Source organism: Triticum dicoccoides, chromosome 5A (assembly GCF_002162155.2).
Source record: "Triticum dicoccoides isolate Atlit2015 ecotype Zavitan chromosome 5A, WEW_v2.0, whole genome shotgun sequence".
Lineage (NCBI taxonomy): Eukaryota > Viridiplantae > Streptophyta > Magnoliopsida > Poales > Poaceae > Triticum > Triticum dicoccoides.
Window position 1 is genome coordinate 597,670,290 of NC_041388.1, and position 7,151 is coordinate 597,677,440.

The 7,151-nt window shown below is 41.9% G+C and overlaps 1 long non-coding RNA gene across 3 annotated transcripts; it reads left to right on the forward strand.

The window, feature by feature from the left end:
• The first annotated feature begins 2,562 nt into the window (after nucleotides 1-2,562).
• Nucleotides 2,563-5,291, forward strand: LOC119303201. Of its 3 annotated transcripts, none has more exons than XR_005147850.1 (6): nucleotides 2,563-2,706; nucleotides 2,791-3,015; nucleotides 3,430-3,694; nucleotides 3,767-3,870; nucleotides 3,966-4,238; nucleotides 4,336-5,291. It is a non-coding gene; the product is annotated as an uncharacterized LOC119303201 (long non-coding RNA). The 3 variants fall into 3 exon arrangements; XR_005147849.1 differs by having other exon boundaries at nucleotides 3,779-3,870; XR_005147848.1 differs by having other exon boundaries at nucleotides 3,430-3,870.
• The last annotated feature ends 1,860 nt before the right edge of the window (nucleotides 5,292-7,151 follow it).

Below are 7,151 nucleotides of genomic sequence, written 5' to 3' on the forward strand. Positions count from 1 at the left end.
CTTATAATAAGTGTAGATTAATGCCGGATCTTGGTTGCTTCGCTTCCTGCAAAGTTTTTGATGTTGGAAAGAAGTATTGTGTTCCTGCATATAGGAGCTTTGGATGATGCATGTTTTTTTAGCTTGGATGAGGCATGTGTCTACTTGCCTCAGTTTTGTTCATTTGGTTGCTGATTTTGCATTGGGTAGTTTTTTTTACAGTCAGTCACAAAAACATCTTATGAGTTGGGGCTCGGTCTGCAGGTAAGTTTGCTGAAATCTGAGCTACTACCAGCTTTTTTGAGAGAGAGAGAGAGAGAGCGAGAGGGAAGCTACTACTCTGGTTCTTGCTCAACGATTTGTGCCTGGGATGGTCCAATTGAATATATGCCTGAATGAGATGGCTTAAATTTCAAGTGTATACAAATATTGTGATAGATGTTGACAAAAAAAATTACAAGCCAAAATGTTCAATTTTTTTGGGTAATCAGTGATCTAGTAGAAGCCACTATTGTACTGTACTTAAGTATCATCAACGTTGAGAGGATTTGAAAACTAGTGTTATTTACAGAGGACGAAACGACTGAATATGAGAAGGCTGAGGTGATTGCCATAAAAGTCATGTTTTACATATACATATTAGCAGGGGGGGTTTCATAAAATGTCCATTATGTGGCCTGGGATGTCTCCACTAGAATCTGTACCATACATGTTCGATCCGGCGGTCCAGGATGATTTTTCTATTTTTCTACCCTAAGCCTGTTTTGTATTGTAGTTGCTCCCGATTGTTCCATACTCCCTCTTTCCCGGTTTATAGGGCTTATCTCAAAATTTTAGTTTTTCCATTTTATAAGGCTCAATTTGATTGTTTTCCATCACATGTTCAGACTTCAAAGTGCGTTTAATCATTGCATGCAAGTATTAAAAAAAAACTGACCAATGCATGCACTTTATGCATGCATGCATTGCAATTAATGCATTTGTAATCATAATTTTTTGAGAAAAATAAGAGCATTAATTGGGTGCTTTTGCAAACTACAAAAAATATTCCACCACTCATCATCTATCTTGGTTGGTGAGATTTTTGAATTGAGCCTTATAAACCGGAAAGGAGGGAGTATGATTTTATACCGGGCGTACACCAACTTGTGCGGCGAAAGTATTTCTACTACACAAACTTACAATGTGAAATACTTTTTTTGGCGGGTAATTTTTTTAAAATATTTTGAGCACACAAACTTGCAAAAAAGCGATAAACCGGTGGGAAAACTTGCTAACCGGGTAGTACAAAACAGTCCAAATCACTATGACTCAATCATAATCGCACGCTTTTTTTTTTGCTAAAAGGGACTAAGCTAAAAATCACTAACAAGGTCCGCGATTAGGCCATTTAGATTTTTCTATTTATTACCCCTTGGTTTTTCGTAAATCTCGCTTCCGCATGAGGCATTCGCTAGCCCGGTTGCTAAGGATCAAAATGTAGATTTATTGAAAACAGAAAGGGCCAGTTTCAAAAATAGAAATATACAGCTACGTACAACCCGACGGTCAGCCGGGGGTGTCAAGATCTTCGTATGGAGATCATTGCATGATGCAGTTCCGGTGAAACCCATCCTAGTTAACGAGCAAATCGATAATGACGGTCAATGTTCGGTGCCGATTATTCCATATGATTTTATATACGCATTTGTTCTGCGGTTGCGGTCTGACACAGGAAGTAACTCCTCAAACTTGAACCACTCAATGCTACTGCCTCGGGTTCGATAGATTGGGGTCAGCTATTTTGGAGGCCATAAGTGACTCGGCCTCTAGTTATTATCCAAGTTTGTCACTAGTGAGATTATGGGAAGTTATTGTTGTTTCTATATGGTACCTTTTGTGGATTAGACGAATGGTCACACATGAAGATGGTACCCCCTCCAGTAGGAAACTGGAAATTATTTACATGAGCTATGTGCACTGACTTTGCAAAGACTGCTCCGAGAGCTAACACATGGAGAATGTCAAATGGTGTAAAGCGGGGGTTGATCTGCTGAAACTCAATGTTTATGCTTCTTTTCACATAGAGGAAGGACTTGGATCGACTGGTGCCGTGATTCGAGATAATCATGGAAATTTAGTGGCGAAACTGCTCCACACACGATGAGCTTTGGGCGATCTGTGCACGATTAAAAAAATCCACCGTCCGTTGCTCGGACGTGAACAACATTGCACCGCTGGATTCAATCGTCGGCTGCAAATCATCCAAATAAAATTGTCTGGATAGCACTGCTCATTTAGTGGTCGCATCTTGCTCTTTTGTTCCTTGTGCATTCAAAGCTTCTGCGATGTAGGCACTTGCAATAAGGCTGCTTGTAGAGAACGGCGATAGAGAGGACGGGCGCGCGTGCTCTTTGGGCCTCTTCCGGGTGGACGTATACGCTACAGACGAGAATAGTGCGATACGTACGAAGCGACGTCCACGGCGCATGTGGAGTGTACCGTTGGTACATAATATGAATCGCGGTACGTGACGGAGATGGACACAAGTTCCCTCCAGACAACGGCCTACACATAGCAGAGGAAAATAAATGCCAGCTCGGGGCCACCACAAAGGCCGAGCCCCCAACCCCTACCCCGGCCCTTCATTTCGACTGATCTACATCGCCATCAGCAAAGACAAGAGGTCATGACGACGGCGGAGGAGGTCGGCAATGGACTGGAGTTCTTATCAGATCTGGTGGATAGGTATGGTTGCTAGTTAATCCTGTGGACGTACTTACTCTGAATCTTTTGCGGCAACTACTCAAGGATGCGTGGGGCGATTTGCAGGTTCCCCTTGCTGGATCTTGCATCAATCGATTTCAATCCAGCGGGTGAACTGGATACTTGTTTTACACAGTCAGCTGTTGAATCGAGCATGGGAGATATTGGCGACGCTCCGCTTACAATCCAGGTCGCTGAGAACAACGGCTGCGAGGAACTGAGCTTGTCGGCGGCCGATTCACAACAATCAACAGGAAAAGATGACCGTCAGGCCCCCGGGTGGACAAAAAGGTACCCCTCTGTTCGTCTTGTTTAGTCCGAACTCAGAAAACAAGTAGGCCGAAACATATCTGAAAGTATATTGATGGTCATAATTTTGTAGCTGTTCATGGTCAACTATGAAGCTAATACGCTAAAGATTTGTCCGAACATTTTAGATCTCTGACATAGCTGTTCATGGTCAACTATAATACTGTAAAAATGTATTTGCAAGGGTCTCCACATACCTGACGAAAAAGAAGGCAAACATCAGTTTGTCTCTGTACATACTCGACTCTGAAGCTAGTATTGTATCACATACCTGAATAATTTAAAATCTCCAAATGTATTGATGTATTACATGTTGCTCACGTGTTAAATTTGCATTCTTTAGTAAAAGGAAGGCAACCCTTTACCCTCAAGATTGATTCAGTATTAATGATGCAGGGTTCATATTGGGCGAGCCCCTCTCGAGCGTCCACCTTGTGCTGGAAGAGTATGTGCCCTTGAGAAAACATTAAGAGGATATGCGGAAAAGAGAACAAATACCGTTGTAGTACCAGCTGTTGGATACAACTTCGGTTCATTGGGGGAGGCGTACGACTTCTATAACCTATATTCGTGGGAAATTTGATTGGGAATAAGATACGGAAAAAGTAGGCTCAACGTCGAGAGAACCAAATGTATGCAAGAGATAGTATCTGGATGCTCGGTGAGTTCGAAATAGATTTATTATCCAGTTTGTTGCAATGGTTTCGTGAAAATGCACTGAACAATTTAAAAGGATATGTGCCAGCAAGCTGCCCCATGCACATATGAAGGCAATATATGAGGTTTCTTTTCGATCAAGAGGCGAATGATAACTATGAAGAGCGACGAACAAAGATAGTGAGTTGCTTCGTTACTGCATTTAATATTAGTACTTGTAATTTAAGCTTTACGAATCTTGCTAGAAACTAACAAAGAAAATTTTTATGTACAAGGTCAACACACCACTGGAGTTCCACGCTAGCAAGATCTACACTCGAGCTATGTTTGAGAATTTTGGTGAGGTCCTGTATGAAGCAGGACAATACAGGGTAGAAGTTAAAAATGGTTCGAAATATCACTTACACCGGTACCACCCAGAGAGATACGAGAAGTAGTGTAGAGTACTATACATACTACATAGTGCATGTCGTCGCTGAGGATGAAGAACTCTCATGTGAATGTGGTAACTTCAAGCACACATGACTGTATGCTGCCGTTCAGTTAAGGTACAGAATCACCATATTGAGACAAAAATTGTAGGATCAGTGTTCAGGCTTGCTTCAAAAAACCGTATATACTCAACAATTTAAAATTGCATTGCAGGTTCTTGATTTCTTGGGTATAGACAAAATTTCATCAAAGCATATCCTCAAAAGGTGGACAAAAGATGCAAGAGATATACTTCCAACCCACTTGTCACACCTACAAAGAGACAAGATTTCAGCCAATTCCATAACATTCAGACATTCAAATTTTTATACACATGCTTTAGAGGTTGTAAAACTTGGTGATGCAAATCCAATTGCATATGATTGTGCGATGGAACTTCTTAGGGCAGCAATGGATAAACTAACATATTTAGCTGCTGAGCATGATGGTTTGGGTTTGCAACACAAGATTGAAATGAAGAAGACAAAAGGTACATAACTGACTCTCTTCCAAGGAGCACAACATGGACACATGAGCGATGATGAAGGTAGCGTTGTCAAATATTTCATTGGATTATCAGCTCCAGAACAAAAACGCAAGGCCGGTCGACCAACAAACAGCAGAGACAAGCCTCCATATGATGACCGGTTTGCAAAGAGCAAAAAAAATAAGGTCACATCATAAGTTGATACAGGTATTGGATGCAGTACAAGCAAACGAACACGGTTCTGCACTATATGCCGTGGCCCTGGTCAAAAGAGCACAACGTGTCCGCTAAGAGGGGACACTCCTCAAAAGAAAAGGAAAGAATCAAAATGCTCAATCTGCGGAGTGGGAGGGCATCGAAAGAACACCTGCACATGGAAAGCAACCTACTCATGATCCTATTATCGAACCATGGGTAATCTATACAAGCAGCTAGCATATTTACCCTGTATCCTGACTGCTCCCTACCATGCACCTGAAATACTTATGTACTGTCATCTTAGTAATATGTATTTGCGTGAGCCCCTGAGCTGTCTAGATGTGTTGTCTAAAACTATTTCATGCTTCATGGTCCTGTAACAAATATCTCAGATTAATCTCCATGTGCTACTGATGACATATTCATCTACTATCCATTACATACACATATGCCTCCATTTTTAATTCCTGTTTTAGTGGTAAAATCCCCTGAAATGTCGCCCTGTCATTCATCTATGCAAGTACCAACCATTTCAAATATTGCTGGATTTTCGCTATTTTCGCCTTGTATCCTGAAAGCTCACTTGCAGTGCCTGATAGCTAAATTATGTTCTGTATTTGTCGGATGCCCTGAATTATGCGGATGTACTGTTGAAATGTAATTTTAAAGGTGATGTAACAAAAAAATTCAGATTAATCCTTGTATGCCAATCATGACATAACCAACTGCTACTCCCTGGACTCACTAACTTATCTTATTTTTCCCTGGTGTTTTTTCCTGGAAGAAATAAGCAGTTAGAGACGGAGAGGCTGATTCGGTCCGATAATAAATGGGCTAGCTGGCCCGCACAAGCACCGCTCCTCACCATAAACGGGATCAACTGCGTGCTGTTACCCCTGTTGCTGTTCCACTGGTACACCTTGGCACATAACTAATCCTCGCATCAGGGCCAAACGCCCGTTTAACCCCACCTCCGTTATGTACGTATGCCAATTCGTAACTCCGTGTATGCCCTGCATGCCCCACCAGGAAACATATAATATAGAGTATAACCCGCATCCCCACGTCAGGTTCCATGGTGGGAGATAACAGGAGCGTGCGCGCTCGTCCTCTCCTACCAATTTTTGTGCTTGTAATGGGTAGTATCATAAGTTAGTATCATGCATATGATACTAGTGTGTGATACTACCTCTCTAATGCATAGTATCATCTACTAGTATCATAGATGACTTTATTTATTGCCATGTATGACACATAGTAGCATTGCATTTATTATGATACGGTATCATTATATGATACTCAATCATCTCTTTCTTCATTTAATTCTATGCCACATCATCAAAATTGCCTACTTGGCACGCATGGTACTAGCTATGATACTCCTATTACGACCAGCCTAAAAGAGGGACTTTCTCCGGTGGTGTCCCTGGTATCATCAAATTATTGCTTAATCCAACTGCTTTGAAGTTATTGAGATCTTTGGGGGGAATGACTAAACGGTGGACCGAGAGGGGCAAGATTGTTTTCCAATGGCACAAAACATGAGATAGCTGATAATGTTAGGAGAATCATATTTCGTGTAATTGGGTAGATGATTCTCCCTCTTTTATTCTTGAATCTCTGCTTTGTAACTGTTTTGTGTTGATCATAAAGCAAGCCATGATAATGTTCTCATAAAAAAGAGCTAAATAAAATAATCAGTTGCTTCCAATAAAATGTAGAATAATAAGAAATGATAGTGACACTAGACATGAAAGTGAACAAATCTGAACCTTTTTCGAAACTTCAGCACAAAATGGACCGGATACAAAAAAACATCACAAAATAAGTCCATTTGCATGACGCACCAAGTCAGGGCACCATGCTAGATAGCACGACGCCCTCGGTAGAGGTAGCTGTCGCCCCATCTAGCATGACTCCCCGGGCCTGGGCGTCGTGTAAATAGGTCATTTTGTTTTTTATGCCAGTCATTTTCTGTTAAAGTTTTTAAAAAAGAAGCTAGATTTGTTCATTTTCATACACGCTAGACAGGAACAAAGCGCAGGGAAAGGCTAAATGTCTCGTTCGGTCCTTCCCAACTAACTGAGCCTGACAGGCACGGGACAAAATTACTGTTCTGACCCTTAAGGCAAACTAAATCCCGATTTGACCTCGTTCCGAAATTTTTTTCGTTTCTGATCTTTTTCGGTGACGCCAAGGTCCCTGGCGTCTGGGTTACGAAGCAGACGCCACGGTCCCTGGCGTCTGGCCCCTGGCCCGCACTGCCCGCCTGCCCGTTGACCAGCTGACGTGGCAAAGGGGCCAG